Source organism: Carcharhinus amblyrhynchos, chromosome 30, assembly GCF_965287045.1.
Source record: "Carcharhinus amblyrhynchos chromosome 30, sCarAmb.v2.hapA, whole genome shotgun sequence".
NCBI lineage: Eukaryota > Metazoa > Chordata > Chondrichthyes > Carcharhiniformes > Carcharhinidae > Carcharhinus > Carcharhinus amblyrhynchos.
The window spans coordinates 3,576,884-3,603,737 of record NC_137353.1 but is presented as its reverse complement, the minus strand read 5'-3'; the positions used below and the strand labels follow the sequence as shown (position 1 = coordinate 3,603,737).

General features: G+C 42.3%; 1 protein-coding gene across 1 annotated transcript in view; it reads left to right on the top strand.

Annotated features, from left to right (window-relative positions):
* The window catches only part of mib2 (MIB E3 ubiquitin protein ligase 2), a 241,273-nt gene that overhangs the window by 282 nt on the left and 214,137 nt on the right, over positions 1-26,854 (top strand). The window lies entirely within an intron of this gene.

Genomic DNA, 26,854 nt, shown 5'->3' with positions numbered 1-26,854 from the left:
TGCAAGGCAGCCGGGTTCAATTCTGGCCATGGATGACTGTCCGTGTGGAGTTTCCTCCTCCCCGTGTCTGCATGGGTTTCCTCCGGGTGCTCTGGTTTCCTCCCACAGTTCAAGGTATGTGCATTAGGTGGATTAGCCATGGTAAATTGTCCCATACTGCCGTAGGGTAAATATGTGGGGTTACAGGGATGGGGCCCGGGTGGGATTGTTGACAATGTAGGCTTGATGGACTGAATGGCCTCTTTCATTTCTGTAGGGATTCTATGGGGCAAATTTTATTGTTTTGCTGCCATTGGAATTACAGCAGGCAAGAGGCAGACCATGTAAAGGCTTGTTGACTTTGTGTGATTTTCCAGTTTCGGGGCGAATGTGGCTGGAAAATCCCACTTTATGTTTCTGTGACATGGGGAAAGCAGCCACATGGTCCCACAGCTGTTTCATTGTACAGATCATATATAATTTACTGTAATGCAGTGGTTCTGATATTGGACAATCAATCATAGCAACTTGGGAAATTATATTAGTTCCAATAATTTGTGGAATGCTACCAGGAAAATATCTAAGATTGACGGATGGATTGTTGTGAAAACCTGAACAATTTACTGATGCTCCTCAGAGAAGGGGCTCAACTACACTTGACTCCAGTCCTGTAAATATGGCCTTCTCTTAATTCCCTTTGAAGTGGCCGAATCAGCGACTAGGCTGTAAACCAGTTGCCACCAAAGACATTCTCCCATCTGCTTATCAGAACTCCTGGGAGCATGTAATAAAATAACCTTGCCAATGTTGTCGGCAGCTCAAGCACAATGCTTTATTTTGGATTGAACTCAAGTTATTTTAATAATCATTCCTCAGTGATCCCTGTTTGTGTTCTACTTGAGGCTGATAAAATGGTGCACTTAGATTTTTCAGCTGTGCATCTTGTACTCTGTTTCTTCCTTCGATAGTGATTGGAACCTGTTTGAATGATGGTGAAACCCAGAACAGTTGTTACCATCCATCTGCATCAATGACAAATCAATCACGTCTGGTTCCAAAACACACTTTAATTTATGGATGATGATGAATGTGGTTGAATGCGATTGCAGGTTTCCCTGTGAGTTGGTCTCTGATAAAAATTGCTTGGTGTGCAGCCTGCGTGGTTTTAAAAATGTTTTCAATGACAGGCGTAAATTCTACTAACATACATCTCATGCTAAATTGTAGGATATGTTGTTTTGCAATGCTAATGATCTTGCAGATAGGTTTTTTGGCTTTGATTCTGTGGTTTAATACATATAATCATAGAATAATTACAACATGGTAGAAGACCTTCAACCTGTTGTCTGTACTGGCTGCCTTCCGTTTCAGATAATGATCCAATTTCCCTTTGAATGCTCTGATTAGACCTGCCTCCACCACGAGCTCATGCAGTGCATTCCAGAACTTAACCACTCACTCTGACAAAATTTATTCGCATGTTGCCTCTGTTTCTTTTGCCTTAAATTTGACTCTTCTGGTCTATCCTTCCATCATTGGGAACAATATATTAAGACCCCTCATGATTTTGAATGCCTCTGTTAAATCTCCTTTCAAGTTTCTTATCTCCAAGGAGAACAGTCTCAACTTCTCCAATCTTTCAACGTAACTGAAGTTCTTCATCCTTGGACTATACTTGTGAATCTTTTCTGCAATCTCTCGAATGCCTTCACACTTTTAAAAGTGTAGTGCCCAAAATTGGAAGCAACACTCCAGCTGAGGACAAACCAATGATTTTATGCAGGTTTATCATAACTCCCTTACTTTTATATACAATGTCCCTATTGATAAAGCCCAGGGTACAGTGTACTTTATTATCAATCTGTTCCCCATCTTCAATGATTCATGCACATATACACTGAGGTCTCTCTCCCATCCTATGTCCCTTCAGAATATTTTATATTGTTTGTGTCCTTCCTACCAGGGAAGGAGTGAGAAACTGAAACACGCAGTAACCTCCCTTCTGTTCATTATCAACATGATTTAATTTAGAAAGGTGAATATATGTTTCCAAACCCCCGTCTCTATCTAGTCAATTTTAAAAGTCCCAGCAGCAGACGCTTGTGGGTTTAAACAAAGGATTATTTGTTCACACACTCAACCCAAAAGCTACATTAGTCACACGCCACATACTGAAGAATGATATAATTAAAGCATGCACATCTACAAGCATCAAACAAAAGAAGTTAACAGTTCTCATGTCTTCGAGAGTCCAGTGAAGAAAGACGCTTTCTGGAATTCTAGTTCAGAGAAGTTTAGACGGCTGGAGTTTGGATATCAGGATTACTTTGAAATTCCATCAGGAGGTCTTTTTTTTATAGATGGTGAACCTGGAACTTTGGAATCAGGCCGGGAAGCTATTCTAAAAAAAAACTAGTGTCTTTGGTTCTTAAAAGGCAACAGTGGCACATACTTCTTCTGCACCTGGTATCTTGTTGGTATTATTCTGCAGACTGTCCAGGTCTCTTCTGAATCTTAAGATTGATGGATAGGAAAAAGATACAAAAGTCACGCACCAACCGACTCAAGAACAGTTTCTTCCCTGCTGCCATCAGATTTTAAAATGGGCCATCTTTCTCTACACCCCAGTTATAACATTCTGCATCCTCTCCATTCTTAATCCCCTATGTAGTCTATGAATGGTATGCTTTGTCTGTATAGCACACTAACCATACTTTTCACTGTGCATCAATACATGTGGCAATAATAAATCAAATCTATTTCAGTCACGTAGTCAGCGTTTATTGATATGTAATAGAAGATGAATGCTGACTTCTTATGCTTGTAAATAACTGGGATTGTGGTCGGTGCAGTTTCGATGGGCCAAGTGGCCGCCTTCTGCGTTGTAGGATTTCTGTGATTCCATGAACTGATCTTGTCAGCTTTTGGGAGTTGACTCTGTGTTTTGGAGTAAACTTCAAACAAAATTTTAGGGTGAGGGGTAGGAGATTTGGAGGCGATTTGAGAATTTTCTTTCACCCAGAGGGTGGTGGGAATCTGGAATGCAGTGCCTAAGATGGTTGTGGAGGCTGGGTACCTTAAACTTTAAAAAGTATTTGGATGAGCTCTTGAAATATCATAACATTCAAGGATATGGGACAAGTACTGGAAAATTGGATTAGCACAACTTCTAGTGGTTTAGAACTGACCGACCGAAGGGTGTTTTCTGTGCTGGATGACTCTGAGGCACAATAATGGTGGTCACGAATTCCACAATGGAATGCTGACTGGCACTTCCATTCAAGAACGGATCTTGAACCCCAACTATTGTGATTCAGTTTAGAATTTTCTGGAAGCTTGATGGTCTGGGTTGAAGTTTGCAAAAGTTACATAGAATCCCTACAGTGCAAAAGGATTTGGCTCATTGAACCTGCAGCATTGACAATCCCATCCAGGCCCTATTCCCGTAACCCCCTATTAGTCCCGCATGGCCAGTGTGTCTAACCTGCACATCTTTGGACTGTGGGAGGAAACCCGGTAAAAAGCCTGACAACATCAGGTTTTAGTCCAACCGAGTTATTTGATAGTAAACTCACAAGTTTACTATCAAATAAATCGGTTGGACTAAAACCTGGTGTTGTCAGGCTTTTTACTGTGTTTACTCCAGTCCAACGCCGGCACATCCACATCAGGAGGAAACCCGTGCAGACATGGGGAGAACGTGCAGAGCCCACACAGACAGTGACCCAAGCCGGGAATCAAACCTGGGTCCCTGTGAGGCAGCAGTGCTAACCACTGTGCCACCATGCTGCCCTACATGACTTCCTTTGCAGCCGTTTTAATATTTAGTCAGTGTCAATTTTTAAATAAATAAAGGAAGTTACAGAACTTTCTGTATGAGCACTGTCTATGCTTAAAGTTACCAATGTGACTGCTTGGCAGGACCCCACCAAAATAAATTCTTTCATACTCTTTTTATTAAATTTCACCTGCCACTTGTCAGTCCATTCCACCAACCTGCCTGTGTTCCATTGAAGTGCAATATTATCCTCTTTACACTTCACAATACTTCCAAGTTTTTAACTTTCTGGAAATTTTGAAATCATGCTCTGGACACGAAGGTCGAGGCAATTAATATACATCAGGAAGAGAAGGGTCTCAACATTGTTCCCTGGGGAATTCCATTACAAATCTTTCTTCAGTCCAAAAGCCAGCTGATCACCACTAATGTCTATTTGAGCCAATTCCATATCCATGTTGCTGCAGTTCCTTTTATTCCACAATCACTAACTTTGCTTGCAGGTCTGTTGTGCGGCGCTGTGTCTGATTGGGAGTCTGTGTATGTCACGTCAAAGTTTACTTTCAGCAGCCATTCCCTTTACCTCATCAAAACAATTCAAGCCAGTGGTTTAAACCCGATTCTTTCTTTGATTTGATTTATTATTGTCATGTACTGGGATACAGTGAAAAGTATTATTTCTTGTACACTTTACGGGCAAAACTTACTGTTCATAAAGTACATAGGAAGAAGGATAGGGTTCAGAATATAGTGTTGCCGTTACGGGTAGGGTGAAGAGAAAAATCATCTTAATATGTGAGAGGAACACACTCTCAAGTCTGCACTGGGTTTCCTTCATTAACCCTTTACAGATTGCTATATGATGTACTGTGGCATTACTTTGAATAGTTCTAATGAAATATTTTTAAAATATGTATTTATTCCAGGTTCAGCCAGGATAAAGTGCACCCCTCTTTTGATTGTTAAATGGTCTATGATGTATTGATTTTTGAATAAATTACTAAACATATTCCCAAAATAAAAAGTTAAATTTTTAATTTGCAGGCAGGCTCTGGCCATCACCCCTTCGGTTTACACTAAAGAGACAGTCCCAAAAAAGTAATCTTATGAACTTTGATTGTAACAATTGACGAGAGATACTTTATACCAGACACGAATATTTACATAGATAAAAAGATGGCGTTTCTGTTTATATATCTTTTTCTAAGACCATTGGTTTAGAAGCACCTTGGATGCTGGTCATGAGAAGATCTTGTACATTGATCTGTCATGGTACTGTGCCTTTATGTACTATAATTGCGAAATAAAATGGGAAGACTGAAAAGTATCAACAGTTTGTACTGTTTTGTGGGAAGGATGTAAACCTCTCTAATATAGATATATGCTGATTCTGCCGGTCACTTAGATTAACTTATCTTGGTGAAGTCTTACAGATTTGTTGTGGTATGTTTGCACTTGTTATCGGCATCATTATCTTTAGAAGTTTGCTTCGTATTTTCAGGACCATTAAAGCAGTGACTATGCTGTGATTGAGTACTGAGATTGTAGAGAAATATTATCGTGCAATCTTTAAATTTGGTATTCCTCATGCGCATGCATCACAGCTTTGCAAAAAAAAATGAAGCTTGGTACAACCCAGAAGATTTAGGCACTCACTTTTTTATTAACTCTGGTTAGATGCAGCCTTAAACCTGTTCTGCTAGTCTCGTGTCACTGCTACTGAATTCCCTCTTAATTTTAGTTCACAGTGCCATGTATAATTTTCTAAGCTGAGAAAACAGTATGAGGTTTGTCACCCTTTGTGAGTGCTCCTTTGAAAATGATGTTGTATGGGAATGAACAAAGGTGTCTGCCTGGCAAAGCTTTCTCCTTTTCTCTGGGAAAAGTGTCTTGACAGTTACCCAGTTACGATACCATGGGTCATTGTGTTCTTTGGTTTGCTTTGCTGGGAGAAGAATATTCCCAAATTTACAATGGCAAAAATACCAGTTCGGTGCTCGCTTCTGTCAAAAGCTACTTTTTATCCTTTCGGAAAAATTTCATCATTTTAGTAATGTGAATGAATTAATTTTTACTTGGAAAGTATTAAACTTTGCATTCTCCCTGCAAACAGGGCCGCTGACTTTCCTATTCTCACTGAAAATACTGATAATAATGTGCTGAGATTCTAATGAATAAAATGCATTTAGAATTCCTGTTACCTGATCAATTGTAATATTTTTCTGAAGGTGCAAAAAATGATCAGCAAAAGGTTTTAAGCAAATTACATTTAATCGCAGAAGGAGGCCATTTGACCCATTGAGTCTGCACCGACAACAATCCCATCCAGACCCTATGCCGTAACCCTATGTATTTACCCTACTAATCCCGCTGAAGCTAAGGACAAAGAACAGGAACAGGCCCATCGGTTCTCTAAGCCTTTGGTGATCACCTTCACCTACCTAAACCTACCACTTATGTCTCTCTATTCCCCATTTGTTTATATGTCTATCAACATGTCTTAAATGTGGCTAACGTAACTGCCTCAACCACCTCATTTGGCAGTGCATTCCAGACCTCCAGCACCCACCGGGAGGGGAAAAAAAACTCCCCCTGCACATCCCCACTGAATGCCCCCACCCCCTGCCCCATCTTGAACTTTTGTCCCTTGTAACTGCCATTTCTGCCCTGGGGAAAAGCTTTCAACTGTTCACCCTGTCTGTACCCCTCATAATTTTATAAACTTCTATCAGGTCACCCCTGAGCCTCTGTCTTTTCAGGGAGAACATTCTCTATTCATAGCTAATGCCCTCCATACCAGGCAACATCCTGGTAAACCTTTTCTGCACTCTCTCCAAAGCCTCCATATCCTTCTGGTAGTGTGGTGATCAGAATTGGACACCGTATTCCTAATCTGCACATTTTTAGACTGTGGGCGGGAACTGGAGCACCTGGAGGAAACCCATGCAGATACAGGGAGAAGGTACAAACTCCACACAGACAGTCACCCAAGACTGGAATTGAACTGGGTTCCTGGTGCTGTGATGCAGCAGTGCTAACCACTGTGCCATGGGAGGAAATTATGAGAGGAACATTGTGGTTTCATTATATGCAAGTTACTTGATGAGTTTTATGTGAATGCTTTGTTAAATACATTCTTCCATTAGAAATTTTTAATGGGTTGTTTAATTGTTGTCTTTGTACATTTTGTAGTGCGTGCTTGGAGTCGTTTAACAGTTAATTTTGAGGGAAGCTAATGACTTTGGAAAGATGCAAATACTTGTTATTGCAAAGAGTTGGACAGTAGCAGGGTTATTGACCTTATTGGGTTCTCTGTCTTTTATTCCAAATTGGTGATGAATTGGATTGTATTCTGATGAATCCACTGTCTAAATCACCTTGAGGGCAACATGTTCAGCTATCACTTTGAATTCAGACACTTAACCTTGAAAACAGCATGTGATGATCTATTTCTGAAACTGCAAACAATAATTAGTCAAGGTAGAATTGCATAGAGGAAACATGATGGATATATAGATGTTGTATTTTTACAAGTTAACTTGACTGAGTTACATGATAGTGACTTTATGCGTTATGATCCAAAAACAGAAAATGCTAGAAAATCTTCACGGGTCTCAGCATTGATGGAGAGGAAGCAGAGCTAATGTTTTGAGTCTAGATGACTCTTAATGTTGGGTCTGTGTAGCTTTTTGGTTGTTGTTGGAAAAAAAACTTTTAATATGAAGCTTCTGATCAGATTGCCAGAAATCAGACACAAGTCCTGACTTGTTAGAGGGTGAATTTAATAATGTGTGAAAATAGCAAATATTAGCTGTTTAACAATATAACAAAAAATGTTCTGGGGATAACATGTGTAAACGAACATAAGATCTAGGAGTAGGCCATTCAGCTCCACCATTCAATATGATCATGGCTGATCTCATCTTGGTCTCATCTCTATCTTTCTGCCCACTCCCCACACAATAGAAATGCTATTCATTCAGATTCCAACTTTCTGACTATTCTAATAAACCTAGTCCTGTTGCCCCAGTTGAACATCATTCCTGCGTGTCTAATTGCCAGAAGCATCTTTCACAGTCGCTTGCTAAAATGATGGATTTTATTTTCTATTTGGATGCCCTTCATTACACATCACACAGTGAGTGGAGTTGATGTGTTTGTATTGACTATTGGTCAGTCTGATGGTTGCAATTATACTGATAGGAAGACATCAGAGTCTCAACAGCTTTATGGGAATGATTTCCATTGGGTCTGGATACTGTGACTTAATGCTGCAAATGAATAATGACATGTCTGTTTGATCATTGCCTGCTATCTGTCACTGCGAATGCTGGTAATGTGGGATATGACAGATTGTACTGCCACACATTTCTAATCCTCACTTAGCCTGAATCCTTCATTTGAACAATATTATAGAATCATAGAATGATTTAGCACAGAATCAGCCTATTTGGCCCATCATGCCTTTGCTATTATTTTCTTTTGTCATTTAATATGTCATACAGATAGAATCGTAGAATCCCTACAGTGCTGAAGGAGGCCGTTCGGCCCATCACTAACAACAATTCCACCCAGGCCCTATCCCCTTAACCCCACATATTTATCCTCCTAGATCCCCTGACACTAAAGGACAGTTTAATATGGTCAATCAACCTAGTCCACATATCTTTGGCGTGTGGGAGGAAACTGGAATACCCAGAGGAAACCCACACACATGGTGAGAATGTGCTAACTCCACACAGTCACCTGAGGCTGGAATTGAACCTGGGCCCATGGTGTTGTGAAGCAGCAATGCTAACCACTGTGCCACCGTGATGTTCTTAAAAGAATTATTGGTTCTTAGATTGAAATCGGTATATGTGGACAGTATGACCTATTTGAGATCATTGCTAAAATTGCATTCGGCAAAGTTAGGTTGGTTTCCTGTTTTATTTAGCAAGTCGGGCAGGTTTACTCAGGTTTCTGTCATTAGCCTATTCAGCAACAGATACAGCTTGCTTGCATTTTATAACTCTGTCAATTGACAACATTTTAAATGGCCCTATGTATTTGCAGCGATAGAGTCGCATCATAGAGATTCTCAATGTGGCTGACTCGTAACTGCTTTCAGAAATGGCCTAGCAAGGCACACAGTTGAATTGCAATTAGGGATGAACATCAAATGCTGAACTTGCCAGTGACATCCACGTCCCAAGGAAAGTATATTTAAAAAAACAGCGATGCGTCATTTTATTCTTGTGGGTGCCAAGTTGAGTTTAGGGATAGTCAGTGTCTGCAGTCTTTTATTTTATCAGGTTTGCTGAGCTATGCGCTGTGTTAGAATTTACTCAGGTGATTGCTCTTATAAAAATTAAAGATGTTTGCATCTTATTTAAATGGATTTTCAGCCTGATGTTCAGTTTGGGCATGTTTGCTATTATGCTGTTGGTCAGTATTGGTTGAAATGCTTAATACTGACCTGCTTTGTAGTTTTACCTATTTTTAGTTTGTTTGGAATTTTATGTTAAATGACAGGCTGTTATAAGTTGTAGAATGTGAAATTAATGTCAGCCTTTTTTATTCTTTATTTGACTTCAGAAAATACTTGAATATTTAATAGCTGATGAGTCTTTCTTGATTTACAGGTGGTAAATTTAACAATAAGTAGTTAATTATCCGGAGGACATTGTTGCCGTTTATGCACCATGTATTATTCTCCGTGCAAAAATGCAGCAAAGTTTCATCTTGCCTGTCCTTCTGGGATCATAGTAAGGTTGCAGTAAATAGGAGTATCTGGGGTGATTAGGAGCACACTTGTAGGGAAAAATGATTCTCACTAAATGATATGTTCATATTTCTCAGTATAAGCTGTGATCACTTCCTTGTCTGTTAATTTCTAATTCTTTCTGAAGTGAAAATAATGTAGCTTTAAAATAAGATGCAGGGAATCAATTCTTAAGAGGATGGAGTGAATATTATTCTTGTGCTGCATATGAGATTGTTTGCATTGGTCTTTGATTTTTATGGTCACTGCCGTTTTTACAACATACTTTAGAGTATTAATCTTAAAAGATAGTTCATTGATGTTATGTTTTTTTATCAGTTTTGCACTTTGTGCTTTTAGATTTCTCATCACAATCCCACAGATTTCCATAAGACATAGGAGCAGAATTAGGCCACTCGGCCCATCGAGTCTGCTCCACCATTCATAAGAACATAAGAAATAGGAGCAGGAGTAGGCCATCTGGCCCTTCGAGCCTGCCCTGCCATTCAATAAGATCATGGCTGATCTGTCGTGGCTCAGTTCCACATTCCCGCCCTCTCCCCATAACCCTTAATCCCCTCTCTTATCAAAAACCCATCAACCCGCGTCTTAAAAATATTTAGCGAGGCAGCCTCCACCACTTCAACGGGCAGAGAATTCCAGAGATTCACCACCCTTTGAGTGAAGAAGTTCTTCCTCAACTCCGTTCTAAACCGCCCCCCCCCTTTATCTTGAGGCTGTGCCCCCTGTCCTACTGTCCTTTCTGAGCGGGAAGAGTCTCTCCACCTCTATCCTATCTATCCCATTCATCATCTTATACATCTCAATGAGATCTCCCCTCATTCTTCTAAACTCTAACGAGTACAAGCCTAGTTTATTCAGCCTCTCCTCATAGCTCAACCCCCTCAACTCCGGTATCAGCCTAGTAAACCTCCTCTGCGCTCCCTCCAAGGCCAAAATATCCTTGCGTAAGTACGGCGCCCAAAATGGCACACAGTACTCCAGCTGCGGCCTCACCAATGCCCTATACAGCCGCAGCAAGACCTCCCTACTTTTATATTCAATCCCCCCTCGCTATGAAGGCCAGCATCCCATTTGCCTTCCTGACCACCTGCTGCACCTGCAATCTGGGTTTTTGCGACTCATGCACAAGGACCCTGAGGTCCCTCTGCACCGTCGCCTGCTGCAGTTTTTCTCCACGTAAGTAATAGTCCTTCCTACCATTATTCCTACCAAAGTGGACCACCTCGCACTTGCCAACATTAAATTCCATTTGCCAGTTCCTGGCCCATTCGTCCAGCCTATCTAGATCCTTCTGCAGACTCTCCACACCCTCCGTGCAATTTGCCGTTCCACCAATCTTGGTGTCATCAGCAAATTTCAACACCATACACTCGGTTCCCTCCTCCAGATCATCTATATAAATGGTAAATAGCTGAGGTCCCAGCACCGACCCCTGAGGCACTCCACTCGTCACCAACCGCCAATCCGAATAGCACCCATTGACCCCCACTCTCTGCCTCCTATTTGACAGCCAGTCCTCTATCCACGCTAACACCCTACCCCCAACTCCATGTCCCCTGACCTTTGTAATAACCTCTTGTGAGGTACCTTGTCAAACGCCTTCTGAAAATCCAGAGAGACCATATCCATCGCCCTAGACACATCCTCATAGAACTCCAGTAAATTCGTCAGACACGACTTCCCTTTAACGAAACCATGCTGCATCTGCTCTATCAAGCAATTCCCCTCAAGATGCCTTGCTATTTCCTCCTTGATGACGGATTCTAACATTTTACCTACAACAGACGTTAAACTAACCGGCCTATAATTCCCTGCCTTTTGCCTGCCACCCTTCTTAAACAACGGCGTAACATTAGCCATTTTCCAATCTTCCGGCACTTCCCCGGAATCCAGTGACATTTGGAAAATAACCACCAAGGCATCCACTATCACCTCCGCCATTTCTTTCAGAACCCTCGGATGCATTCCATCTGGTCCTGGGGACTTGTCCACAATCAGCCCCTCCAGTCTGTCGAGCACCGCCTCTCTAGTAACAGTAATGTCATTGAGACCCTCCAGTCCTACCACCTTTCCATCGCTAACACCCGGCAAATTATTCACGTCCTCCTTCGTGAAGACATTCAATCATGGCTGATTTCTTTTTCATCCCCATTTTCCGGCCTTCTCCCCATAACCCTGATCCCCTTATTAATCAAGAACCTATCTATCTCTGTTTTAAAGACACTCAGTGACCAGGCCTCCGCAGCCATCTGTGGTAAAGAGTTCTCAGATTCACCACTCTCTGGCTGGAGAAATTCCTCCTTTTCTTGGTGAGAAAGGCTGAGTGTCTTTGCCAGACCTTCTCATGGGCCTGCTTTCCACTGTGCTTGAAGAACCCAGGTTAACTTCTCTCCCCTCTTGTTGAAGGACCTTTTCTCAGTTTTTGCTGAGATCCCTTGTTCTATGGTCCAGCTGAGATTCCAGACTTACTGCGTGGCACAAAACGGCATAATTTCTCTCCATTGTGATAATTCCTGTTAGATAATAAGTACAATGTGCTCTGTTGTGGATTCTACCCAGCCTGTTTGGTATTCCAAAAGAGAGTTGTGCAAGTTTCCAAATGACCCCACCCTCCAAATATAATTGGGTAACGTTTAAGCATGTTTCCTAACCTTGGAATCGGCATTATTTAACCCCAGTTATTTACATTGCAAGTGCTGTTGTGGAACCATCCAGGTTAAAATTCCTTGAGGCTCGCTTGAAAACATTTATTTCCTGATTGAAGTAATGACAATGGAAAGGGGATAATACTTGCAAAGAAAATGAAGAAACATATTTTGTAAGCATATTTTAGGGGTTTTAGTTCAGTCAGGCAGCATGGTCGGTGCAGGCTTGGAGGGCCGAAGGGCCTGTTCCTATGCTGTAATTTTTTTTGCTCTTATTTCAGTATGTCTGTAATAGTTATTTTGTCTGTATTGACATATTAATTAGTCACTAGTGGGTCAACTGAGTTGCAAAACTGGTTCCAAACTGGCATCATGACTTTGACTGCCAAGACTTGGATTGGCACTTGGGAAATTTTCTAATCTGGCCTGAGTGTTGCATTAATTGTTGATGTGAGCCTCCAAGCCAAGTTGAGAATTTGAGATTCTGCGACTTATAATGGAAAAAAAATTTACAGAAGTGTGAGGTGCTAAGAATGACAACTGGAAGCTGGACCTTGCAGGCAAGGACATTTTTGATGAGAGAGAGGCTCTGGATGATGTACGTGTGAAGAATTCTGTGTGTGGGACTTTCAGCTTTGGCACAGGGTATAACGTAGTTGGTCCCAAATTGACTGCTTGTTAAATATCATCTTTCTTTTTTCCATTTTATGATCCTGGCAGAGTTGGAAATGTCACCCAAGCTATTGGAATTGGATCGTTACTCGTAATTTTATAAGTGATTCTGTTCTTTGCTTAGGATTTAAATGATACATCTGCTTACTTTTGAAGAGATGATTTGGAAAGGGAGCACTGCGGTTCCGTTAAGCGTTCAATAATGAGCGCGCTCATTGCTTCTGACAACACTCTCATTAAACCACGGAGGAACATGCTGTAGTACACTTAGCAACCCCACTTTAGATTCTGCTCAACATTATTTCTTGCCTATTACTGTATCAGATATTAACTTACAGTCAGTGGGTGCTTCAAATGTGAAGGGTATTTCAAATGACACATTTAATGTGTACCAATTACACAATGCTAACATGTCAGAATATTGATAAGCATTGTGTGAATGGTACTTGTTGTAATGCTGGCTCAGAGATCAAAAATAAAGTAAAACAGAAAGCCCTTTCATTTGTTCAGTCCTCTGCAGTAGTAGGAAATCTAATGCATCATTCACGAACTGCACATTTAATGTTTGCCTTTATTTTAGATAAACACACTCTCTTGCTGATGACTGAAGCAGTCCTAAAGTGGCCAACAGGGTCTCAGTTGAGACACAAGCAACCTTGAACTTCACCCACTCCCTTTAAAATTGTGGACAGGGCAGGAATGTTAGCGCAAAGGCCTCTCCACTTGCAAACCCACTGGTTGAGGGTGTGAAAAATTCTTTCCTTGTTTCTGACCCAGTTATTTAAATTCATAATTGTGAGTTGCAAGTACTCTTGCATGATCTTTTACATTGGTAGTTGTGTGTTCATAGTTTATTGGTAAAATAAATTGGCATGGTAATAATGTTAGGATTTAATTGAGACTTTTAAAATACCTTACAATTTACGAGAGAGGTTTCTGAGTAGGTTCTGGGCATCATTAGAATCCCATGAATAAATTATATCTTTGGACACGATTACCGCAATCCATAACTTGGCTTGTGTTTGGGTGCTTTGAATATGGTGCACTTCTTGTCAAGTGTAATAAGTAGAATTTGACAAAATGTCGATGTTACACTAAGGACTAGCTTCTGTAATACAACTCAGTCATAAATTCAATATGTTACTTGAAGATTCCCATTAGAATAATTAAAAGCTCATATCTTTTGCTGAATATGCTAGCTGATCTACCATGGCATTTTGCCTCAGCACTTTAGGTGTAGATCGCAGTTAATATGTTTAGAATGACCTCCTTCTGTGCTGTAACCATTCTATAATTGAGCATTGTGCGTTTTGACCCACCTCATGGTCAGGTTGTTCCACTGGCGCACACACCATTAATAGAGGCTAATTGTTTAAGCAAATTTAAATCTGTCAATTTTACCCATACGGAGTGGATGAGTTATCAAAGGCAGAAAAACTACCAGGTTGTGAATAGCTTTTTCTTATTTTTTTCTGCACTGTGTGATACATATGGCTATTAGTGGCATATCTGTGCCATTGCTTATAGTGATATGCTGCTTTACACAATATAAAGCATATTATCAGGGTAACAGATATATGGTGAGACTAGTTGTAATTTTGTATTAAAAATATAGTATCATAGAATCCCTACAGTGCAGGAGGAGGCCATTTGGCCCATCGAGACTGCACCAACAAGCCCATCCAGGTCCTATCCCCATAACCCCACGTATTTATCCTACTAATCCCCTGACCCTAAGGGACAATTTAGCATGGCCAATGCAGCTAACCTGCACATCTTTGGAGTGTGGGAAGAAACCAGAGCACCCGGAGGAAACCCATGCAGACACGGGGAAAATATACAAACTCTACACAGACAGTGACCCAAGCCGGGTATTAATGCTGTGAGGCAGCAGTGCTAACCACTGTGCTGCCCAATCTCTGTAGGATTGTTAGCTGTACTTTTGGGTTTGAATTGCATCTACATTTTTATGTGATTGTAAATAAAAGTCCTCTTGATTATTAAATGTTTAGGTGTTACATTTACATTGTGTTGATGCTCAAAATAGAGAACAATAGACGTGTGAAATTTGCAGGTAAGTGGGCGAGGTGGAGAGCAAAGGGTTGTTATGGTTTTGGCCGAATTAGTTGGCTGTTGTAAGGTGTGATAGCAGGGCAGAAAGGTATTGATATTTGAGTGGGCCAGTGTCATATTTTGGTATGGAAATATGAGAAAAGGGTTTTTTTGAAGCTGTGTTGGAAGTTGGGTCTTGGGCTGTGGTACTGGGGTCTGATGATCTGGAGCCATGTAAGAGCAAGAAGGTGGCACCAAGTATATTGTTGGAGTAACTGTTGGGTGTGGGATCATAATGATGGGGAGTGTGGCCTGGAAGTTAGATGGAGAAATGGTGACATATTGGGATGTATGGATGTACAAAGGAATCTGAGTGTCCTTGTACATCAGTCAATGAAAGTGGAGAGGCAAGTACAGCAAGTAATTAGGAAGGCAGATGATATGTTGGCCTTCGTTGCAAAAGGATTTGAGTTCGAAAATAGGGATGTCTTACTGCAGTTATTCAGGGCCATGATGAGAGCACACCTGGAGTACTGCATACAGTTTTGATCTCTTGACCTAAGAGAGGATATATTTGCCATATAAGAAATGCAGCAGAGGTTCTGGGGTTGGCATGACTGTTCTATGAGGAGAGATTAGTTTGACTGGACTTGTATTTGCTAGAGTTTAGAAGGATGGAAGGAGATCTGATTGAAATGTATGAAGATGTAACAGGGCTGGACAGACTAGAGGCAGGGAGGATGTTTTTCTTGGGTTGGGGAATCTAGAACCAGGGGACATCGTCTCAGTTGTGGGTAGACCATTTAGGATGGAGATGAGGAAACATTTCTTCATTGAAAGAGCAGTGAACCTGTGGAATTCTCTCCCACAGAATGCTGTGGAGGCCAGGTCACTGAATGTATTCATGAAAGAGAGATTTCAATGGCATTAAGAGATAATGGGAGAAAGTGGGAATATGGCATTGAGGAAGAATCAGCCATGATCATATTGAATAGTGAAGCAGACTCAAAGGGCCGAATGACTTAACCTGTTTCTGTAAAAGTACGAAAATTGCTTACTACCTTTGCTGTAACCTACTGGGCTACACACCAAGAACCGGAAAATGGGATAAGGCTGGGTGGCTTCTTCTTGGCCAGCAGAGACATGATGGGCCAGAAGGCCGCCTCTTTGCCATAAATGTTCACTGTTTCTTAATATATTTTCTATATCCTGGTTTGTTGTGTAGAGGGAAGTGGAAGGTGTGACTGTTCTGGTGGGGAATGTTGAATGTCGAATGGGGAGGGGGCTTGGGTACATGGTTTGGCAGCACTGGGGGAGGGAAAGCCGGAGATTTTGGCAGAATATGGGGTGGAATGCCTGGGATCTTTCAGAAAAAGGGAAACAATCTGCAATATTTTCTTTGGATGGTTGAATTGGGACAATGAGGCGGTGGAGTTTTCCAATGTTGGTTAATAAGTTTTAATATTGGCTCTTTATTTAATAATTGTTTCCTGGTAAAATGATTTATGTGACACAATTTGCCAAAATTTGTAAGGCAGCTGAGCAGAAAAATATTAAACTTTACCTCAAAAATGTGAGGTAAAGTCTGGAATATTAGGGAAAGTTTATTTACTTGCAAGGATATTTGCATGCACTATTTTTCATTATTGACATTGCTAGCTGCGATTAAGTAAACATTGACATAATCATGTTCTTATAGAATCAGTACGGTTACAGCAAGGAAGATGAGCATTCAGTCTGTTGTGTCTGTGCTAGCTCTCTGCCAAAGCAACTTGTCCAGTCCCTTATCTTTCCCCATAGCGCTGCAAATTTTTTCTCTACACTTAATTGTCCAATTCTCCATTGAAAGTCACGATTAAATCTGTCTCCGCTACACATGTGATTTGAGATGCTGGCGTTGGACTGGGTAAACACAGTAAGAAATCTCTCAACACCAGGTTAAAGTCCAACAGGTTTATTTGATAGTAAATGCCACTAGCTTTTGGAGCGCTGCACCCTCGTGAGATGAATGGGAAGTTCTCCCCACTCACCTGGAATCATTCTTTACTGATTGTTGGGTTGAGAGGGGAAAAACATGGACATAGCTTTAAAACAAACCATTGGCCCAGGGGAAAAAAATTACTTGCACCGAGAAAAGTCCCATGGAATAGTCTGAGATTTTTGCTATTTTCTGATCAAGATGCTGGTTCCATTGGACAAGAGAAATTTCTAGAGGAGAATTGATGTGTGCCCAAAATCATGGGGGGTCATGGCTGTCTAACAGGAAGCAGAGAGTTGGAATCAATGGGTGCTTTTCTGGTTGGCAGTTGGTGACTAGTGGTGTGCCACAGGGATCGGTGCTGGGGCCTCAACTGTTTACCATATATATAGACGATCTGGAGGAGGGGGCTGAGTGTAGGGTAACAAAGTTTGCTGATGATACCAAGATGTGTGGGAATGCGAATTTGTGGAGGACGCGGAAAGTCTGCAGAGAGATTTGGTTAGGCTGAGTGAGTGGGACTATTATTTAAATTGTGATAAATTACAACATGCTACTGTGCAGGGGGACCTGGGGATCCTTGTGCACGAATCGCAAAAACTCAGTCTGCAGGTGATCATGAAGGTGAATGGGATGTTGGCCTTTATCGCGAGGGGGATGGAGTATAAAAGCAGGGAGGTCTTGCTGCAATCGTACAGGGTACTGGTGAGGCTGCAACTGGAGTACTGTGTGCAGTTTTGGTCCCCTTATTTGCAAAAGGATATATTGGTCTTAGAGGGGGTGCAGAGAAGGTTCACAGGTTAACACCGAAGATGAGGCGGTTAGCTTATGAAGAGAGATTGAGTAGATTCGGCCTGTACTCATTGGAATTTAGAAGGCTGAGGGGTGATCTTATGGAGATATATAAAATAGTGAAGGGGCTAGATGGGGTGGAGGCAGAGAGATTCTTTCCACTTAGAGGAAATAAGAACTAGAGGACACAGCCTCAAAATAAAGAGGGGGGGGGGAGGTCAATTTAGAACAGAGTTGAGGAGGGACTTCTTCTCTCAAAGGGTAGTGAATCTCTGGAATTCTCTGCCCGTTGAAGTAGTGGAGGCTACCTCGTTGAATATGTTTAAGTCACAGGTGGATAGATTTCTGATCAATAAAGGAATTAAGGGTTATAGGGACCAGGTGGGTAAGTGGAACTGAACCACTTTCAGATCAGCCATGATCTTATTGAACGGTGGGGTAGGCTCGAAGGGCTAGGTGTCCTACTCCTCCTGTTTCTTGTGCTCTTATGGGTCTGGAGAGAGTTGATGGGAGCAACTGTTTCCATTGGTAAAAAGATGGAAAACCAGAGGGCATAGATACACGATGATTGGCAAAAGAAGCAATGGTGACGCAAGGAAAAGTATGGCTCGATGGGCTGAATGGCCACCTTTTTGCAGTGCATATATGCTGCTGTATGAAATTGGAGCTTGGATTAAATTGTCAACAAGCAGAGCATGTCCTGACAATACAAGTAAGGCGTTGGAATAAGCAATTGGGCAATTGCTTCACTGTTAGGCAGCTTGAGAGATGCTATTTGAAATGTTGTGGATTAAGATGAAAATACTGATTAGAGAAAGTTCCAGGGAAAGCTGTGTTGGAGGTGAAAATCCGCAGGATTTGTCACGGGGCATTATGTCACAACAAATCATTTGTTAATACTTTCTGCTTTTCCTTAATCTTCCTGTTGTACAGAATTATGATTTACATTGTGAATTTCGGTAGGAAACCTAATTATAATCTTTTCTGAGGATCTCCACTGTTTGTTGTCTCCTGATTTTACTTCCCTTTGCTTATTATTTTATTCTTGTTTTAATTTTTTTCTCAAATTTAGTTTGATCTGCGTTTCTGCCTCCTTAATGTTTGTTTGTAAATCACTCAAACTTTACCTCTCCTCTCGCCCCCTCCCCCTCCCCCTCTCTCATAGAACATTACAGCGCAGAACAGGCCCTTCGGCCCACGATGTTGCGCCGACCAGTTAAAAACCAATGACCCACTAACCTAAACCAATCCCTTTTCGTCCATAAACCTATCCACGGATCTCTTAAACGCCCCCAAACTAGGCGCATTTACAACTGCAGCAGGCAGGGCATTCCAATCCCTCACCACCCTCTGGGTAAAGAACCTACCCCTGACATCCGTCCTATAACTACCCCCCCCTTAATTTAAAGCCATGCCCCCTCGTGCTAGCTTTCTCCATCTGAGGAAAAAGGCTATCACTATCCACCCTATCTAAACCTCTAATCATCTTATATGTTTCAATAAGATCCCCTCTTAGCCGCCTTCTTTCCAGCGAAAACAACCCCAAATCCCTCAGTCTCTCCTCATAGGACCTCCCCTCCATACCAGGCAACATCCTGGTAAACCTCCTCTGCACCCTCTCCAAAGCCTCCACATCCTTCCTGTAATGTGGGGTACATCATGTACATCATGTTAGATGCTGTTGAGGAGGACAGCGTATCAGAGGACAATGACAGCAGTGGCCAGGACAGCGACACCACTGCTGCTTCTGCTGCTGTTCTACAGTAGGGAGGGTCAGAGAGCAGGAATGCCATGTTATTGGTGATTCAATAGTAAGGGGCACAGTCAGGTGCTTCAGTGGCCGCGATCGAGGCTCCAAGGTGGTCTGTTGCCTCCCTGGTGCCAGGGTCAAGGATGTCACTCAGTGGGCACAGGGCATTCTGAAGTGGGAGGCGAACAGCTAATAGTCATGGTCCATGTTGGAACTAATGATGTGTAAAAAGGAAAATGAGTTCAGGGAGTTAGGAAGGCAGCTGAAATGCAGGACTTCCAGGGTTGTATTCACAGGAATGCTGCCTGTGCCATGTGATAGTAAGGCAAGAAATAGGAAGATAGAGCAGCTTAATAAGTGGCTTCAGAGTTGCTGCAGGGGGGAGGCTTCTGGTTTTTAGATCAATGGATCTCTTCAAGGCACACGGAACCTGTACAAAAAGGACGCCTTGCAACTTAACTGAAAGGGCAGTCACATCCTGGCAGGGAGATTTGAAATTGGGTGGATTTAAACTGAGGCAGGGAGTGGAATCCATAGCAGTGGGTCAGGGAGTATAGAGACTGTGGAGAACTCTGAATGGGAATCTAGTAAGGCTACGAGGAAAAAAAACATGGACAGTGTACAAAACATGACAGGACAGATGGTCTGAAGTGTGTTTGCTTTAATCCAAGGAGTATGACGGGTAAGGTGAATGAATTTAAAAGCTTGGATTTAGGGTGCACGGAGTTGGGGGTAAGGTGTTAGTGTGGATAGAGGACTGGCTGCCTAATAGGAAGCAAAGAAGTGGTATCAATGGGTGCTATTCTGGTTGGTAGTTGGTGACTAGTGGAGTGCTACAGGGATTGGTGCTGGGGCCTCAACTGTTATATAGGTGATCTGGAGGAGGGAGCTGAGTGTAGGGTGACGAAATTTGCTGATGGCACGAAGTTGAGCGGAAAAGCAAATTGCACGGAGGGTGTGGAAAGTCTGCAGAGGGGTCTGGATAGGCTGAGTGAGTGGGCGAGGACCTGGCAGATGGAGTATAATGTTAGCAAGTGTGAGGTTATCCACTTTGGCAGAAATAATAGTAGGAGGGATTACTATTTAAAAGACGAAAAGCTGCAGCATGCTACAGTGCAGAGGGACCTGGGGGTCCTTGTGCACGAGTCGCAAAAACCCAGTCTGCAGGTGCAGCAGGTGATCAAGAAGGCGAATGGAATGTTGGCCTTTATAGCGAGGGGGATAGAATATAAAAGCAGGGAGGTCTTGCTGCAACTGTACAGGGCACTGGTGAGGCCGCAGCTGGAGTACTGTGTGCAGTTTTGGTCGCCATGCTTGCGGAAGGATATTTTGGCCTTGGAGGGAGTACAGAGAAGGTTCACTAGGCTGATACCGGAGATGAGGGGGCTGGACTATGAAGAGAGACTAAATAGACTGGGTCTGTACTCAGTTTAGAAGGATGGGGGGGGATCTTATAGAGACGTATAAGATCGTGAAAGGGATGGATAGGGTAGAGGTAGAGAGATTCTTCCCGCTTAGAAAGGATAGCAGGACTAGAGGACACAGCCTCAAGATTGGGGGGGGGGGTGGGGGGAAGGGGGTGCCAGTTTAGATCAGAGTTGAGGAGGAACTTTTTCACTCAAAGGGTGGTGAATCTGGAATTCTCTGCCCGTTGAAGTGATGGAGGCTACCTCGCTAAATATATATTTAAGTCACGGTTGGTTTCTGATAGGGGAATTAAGGGTTATGGGGGGAAAGTGGAACTGATCCACTTCAGATCAGCCATGATCTTATTGAATGGTGGGGCAGGCTCGAAGGGCTAGATGGCCTACTCCTGCTCCTATTTCTTATACTACATGGAACTATGATGTTGTAGCAATTATGGAGACTTGGGTGAAAGAAGGGCAGGATGGGCAGTTCATTCCAGGATTTAGATGTTTCAGACGAGAGAAGGGAGGTGACATAAAAGGCAGGTGTGCTGTTTTACAGATTAGGGAGAATGTCACAACTATACAGAGGTAGGACACCTTGCTGGGATCATGCAGTGAGGTCATTTGGATAGAACTCAGGAACAGGAGCGGTGCAATCACACTGCTGGAGTTATGCTACAGACCTCCCAACAGCCAGTGTGAAGTGGAAGAACTGATAGGCCAAACCTATAACCGTCTTTCTAGCTGACATAAAATGTTTGATTCAGAATAATTTGATTCCTTTAAAATGATTTTCTCAATGTAGCTTCACTGCTGTACTTGATTTGCACATGATTAAACTGGTGTACTATTAGCCAATCGTGCTGACAGGACCAACTACAGATGATTGCTACAGGAAAGGATTAACGCGGGCAGGATGGGAGAAGTAAAACATTCAGATATTCATGGAGGAAGTTAGCAAGTGCTATCAGAGGACTCTGAATTAGCTATTACATTACATTATAGGCAAGTGAGTCTTCCTCGTGCTATGCTTCATATTTTGTTATGACAATGTACACTTAATTAGTTTGTACAGTCTAAGAGAAAAGAGAAGGCCTTGTTTAACCTAATAATTTTTCCCTCATTAGTAACTTGAGAGAGGTTTTGATAAACTGTGGTCTATTGCTTTAACTGCTTTGCTCCAAGAAGAAACATCTCACCTTCTTGGCCTTTCCACATAACTAAAGATCCTGGTCAGTTGTATCATCCTGATTAATCTCTTCAGCATCTCTAAGTTCTTGACATTTCTCCTGAAGTGGGATGTCCGGTATGGAACAGCTTTGACTGAACCAATGATTTGCTAAAGATTTGATATAACTTCCTTGTTTTTGTACTTTGACTCTATAGTGAAGGGTCTGGTATGCTTTATTAATCGCTGGATCATCTTGTCCTGCCAACTTTTGTATCTTTGAAAGGCACTAAATCATTATAAGCAGAATGTTAGATTTTGTTCCAGAATTAACAATGAGGATATTGAACAATCAAATAACCATAGTTATAGTATTCATACACACGATCTTTCTGAAGGAAAGTAATACTTGCAATTTCAATGAACATAAGAACATAAGAAATAGAAGCAGGAGTAGGCCATCTAGCCCCTCGAGCCTGCCCCGCCATTCAATAAGATCATGGCTGATCTGTTGTGTCTCAGTTCCACATTCCCGCCCTCTCCCCATAACCCTTAATCCCCTTGCCTATCAAAAACCTATCAACCCGCGACTTAAAAATATTTAGCGAGGCAGCCTCCACCACTTCAACGGGCAGAGAATTCCAGAGATTCACCACCCTTTGAGTGAAGAAGTTCCTCCTCAACTCCGTTCTAAACCGCGCCCCCCTTTATCTTGAGGCTGTGCCCCCTAGTCCTACTGTCCTTTCTGAGCGGGAAGAGCCTCTCCACCTCTATCCCATCCATCCCATTCATCATCTTATACGTCTCAATGAGATCTCCCCTCATTCTTCTAAACTCTAACGAGTACAAGCCTAGTTTATTCAGCCTCTCCTCATAGTTCAACCCCCTCAACTCTGGTATCAGCCTAGTAAACCTCCTCTGCACTCCCTCCAAGGCCAAAATATCCTTGCGTAAGTGTGGCAACCAAAACTGCACACAGTACTCCAGCTGCGGCCTCACCAGTGCTCTACACAGCTGCAGCAAGACCTCCCTACTTTTATATTCAATCCCCCTCGCTATGAAGGCCAGCATCCCATTTGCCTTCCTGACCACCTGCTGCACCTGCAAGCTGGGTTTTTGTGACTCATGCACAAGGACCCTGAGGTCCCTCTGCACCGTCGCCTGCTGCAGTTTTTCGCCATGTAAGTAATAGTCCTTCCTACCATTATTCCTACCAAAGTGGACAACTTCACATTTGCCGACATTAAATTCCATTTGCCAGTTCCTGGCCCATTCGCCCAGCCTACCTAGATCCTTCTGCAGACTCTCCACACCCTCCGCGCGATTTGCCGTTCCACCAATCTTGGTGTCATCAGCAAATTTCGACACCATACACTCGGTTCCCTCCTCCAGATCATCTATATAAATGGTAAATAGCTGAGGTCCCAGCACTGACCCCTGGGGCACTCCACTAGTCACCAACCGCCAATCTGAATAGCACCCATTGACCCCCACTCTCTGCCTCCTATTTGACAGCCAGTCCTCTATCCACGCTAACACCCTACCCCCAACTCCATGCCCCCTGACCTTTGTAATAACCTCTTGTGAAGCACCTTGTCAAACGCCTTCTGAAAATCTAGAAAGACCACATCTACCGGCTCTCCTCTATCCACCGCCCTAGACACGTCCTCCTAGGACTCCAATAAATTCGTCAGACACGACTTCCCCTTAACGAAACCGTGCTGCATCTGCTCTATCAAACAATTCTCCTCAAGATGCCTCGCTATTTTCTCCTTGATGACGGATTCTAACATTTTACCTACAACAGACATTAAACTAACCGGCCTATAATTCCCTGCCTTTTGCCTGCCACCCTTCTTAAACAACGGCGTAACATTAGCCGTTTTCCAATCTTCTGGCACTTCCCCAGAATTCAGCGACATTTGGAAAATAATCACCAAGGCATCCACTATCACCTCCGCCATTTCTTTCAGAACCCTTGGATGCATTCCATCCGGTCCTGGGGACTTTTCCACAATCAGTTCCCTCCAGTCTGTCGAGCACCGCCTCTCTAGTAACAATAATGTCATTCAGGCCCTCCAGTCCTACCACCTTTCCATCGCTAACACCCGGCAAATTATTCACGTCCTCCTCCGTGAAGACCGAAACAAAAAAGTTATTCAAGGCCTCAGCATTTCCCCATCCCCCACCACTAAGTCCCCCCTCTCATCCTCTAAGGGTCCAACGTTCACCCTAGCCAGCCTCTTCCTCTTTATGTATTTATAAAAACTCTTGCTATCCTTTTTTATATTAAGTGCTAGCCCAGCTTCATAGTTTATCCTACCCTTCTGTATCAACTTCTTTGTCATTCATTGTTGACATTTAAACCTCTCCCAATCCTCCTCTCGCCCACTACGCTTAACTACTCTAAATGCATCCGCTTTTAATTTAACACTTTCCTTTACCTCCTTCGTTATCCACAGCTGATTATCTCTCCTCCTATGATCCTTTTTAACCATTGGAATAAATTTCTGCTGAGCACCAAGAAAGATCTCCTTAAAGATCCTCCACTGTTCCTCAGCAGACCTACCTTCCAACGCGCTCCCCCAATCAACATCCGCCAATTCCTCTCTCATCCTACCGTACTCCCCTCTGTTCAAACAAAGGACACATGTCCGGGAACCCACTTTCTCCTCCTCCATCTGCATCAGAAACTCCACCATACAATGATCACTCTTCCCAAGAGGATCCTTCACCACAAGGTCCCTAATTCTACCCGCCTCATTACATAACACCAGATCCAAGACTATGCTTAACTATCTTACTATTAACTTTTATGCATATGTTAATTTTCCTATAATAACTGTGGGATATTTGGTCTTTAATTCCAATTATGTAAATGATTTGGCTCAGCTGAATGCAAAAGTGCCCCAAAATTATTATTCTTGTGCTGCTCTGCACTGTCATGTATCAATCACCTTCATAAGGTGAAGCGGCCAAAATTGTATTGTAATTATCTGCTATCAGTTCTACTCCTTATTAAAATAGCCTAAAATATAAATGGGAAGTGGTGGACATGTTCAGCAGGTTGTGTACATCTGTAGAGAGTGAGACAGATGGTGATCAATGGTTGAGTGAACTATTGATTGTTCCTGTCTCCACAGACAAAACCTGACCTGCTGAAATTTGCAGCATTTTTTATTTTTATTTCCGACTTCCCGCATCCAAAGTATTGTACTTTTGTTAAGACGGCCAACTGTGATTTAGAAGATAAGTGCTTTTCAGCTGACTCATGGCTTTTCTGGAGCAGAAGTATAGCTCCTTAGGAGACTCACTGCTCTGCTTCACAATACTTCTCTGCAGCCTGTGACTGAGTACTGGTATTTTTGCAGACTAATGTTTCTGCCGATAACCACCTTTCAAAAGACGGTTTCTGCCTATAACCATCTTTCTAGCTGACATAAAATGTTTGATTCAGAATAATTTGATTCCTTTAAAATGATTTTCTCAATGTAGCTTCACTGCTGTACTTGATTTGCACATGATTAAACTGGTGTACTATTAGCCAATCGTGCTGACAGGACCAACTACAGATGATTGCTACAGGAAAGGATTAACGCGGGCAGGATGGGAGAAGTAAAACATTCAGATATTCATGGAGGAAGTTAGCAAGTGTTATCAGAGGATTCTGAATTAGCTATTACATTACATTGTCAGCAAGTGAGTCTTCCTCATGCTATGCTTCATACTTTTGTTATGACAATGTACACTTAATTAGTTTGTACAGTCTAAGAGAAAAGAGAAGGCCTTGTTTAACCTAATAATTTTTCCCTCATTAGTAGAATTGTTATGTTCTTAATGACCATCTAGCCCGCCTGGGCTGTTGCTCTTTAATGAGTGTAATTGCCTGGGTTGGATTCAAGCCCTGATATTTTGAGGTGAAGGATTTGCCTTCTAACCCATTTGACTCATTCCTTGCCCTTCCATTATACTTCCTTTATTTTGTGGCTGTTATTGGTTTATTATTTTAGCTGACTTCATGTATTTAACATTTGAAAATTATTTTTGGTAGTCTTTGAAGTGTATTTTAATTTTCTAAGACAGGAAATTGTGCCGATTGGATGAAAGTGGTGATATAAGGTATTGTGGCCAGCAGTGAGGAACAGCATTGTATGTTGCTGTTAGTTGTTACGTGCAAACTGAAGGCAGATAGCACCACGTAACCAGTACTATAGTTTTGCTTTCTCCAGCAGATTGCTGGTAAGTATTCGCTATTATCATAAAACACTGAGTATTCGCTGCTGAAGTGAAGCACATAAAATCGGGTTATATAAGCAATTTCCAATTCGCAACGCTGATTGAAGCATTGCTCTTATTGTCGGCAAAATTGCATTAGTCGATAATGTAGCAACATTGTAAATGTCTTTTCAAGTGTGTTGAGAACGTCTGCATAACCAGTGACCAGAACAGTTCTTCCCCAGGTGTATAGGGTGGCACAGTGGTTAGCAGTGCTGCCTCTCGGCGCCACGGACCTGGGTTTGATTCCTGGGGTCACTGTCTGTGTGGAGTTTGCACATTCTCCCTGTGTCTGTGTGGGTTTCTTCTGGATATTCTAGTTTCCTCCCACAGTCTGAAAGGTGTGCTGGTTAGATGCATTAACCTGAACAGGCACCGGAATGTGGTGACAATGGGAAATTTCACAGTAACTTCACTGCAGTGTTAATGTAAACCTTACTTGTGGAATAAGCTTTAAGCGAATAAACTTTATTTTTGCTGCAGTGAGTGTTTGCATGAACCAACTCTGGTACTGCCACTTATGACAAGAAATGAACTGCCAATATTGAGCTTCCCAAGGTAAAATCACCTTTATCAATAGGAAACAAAA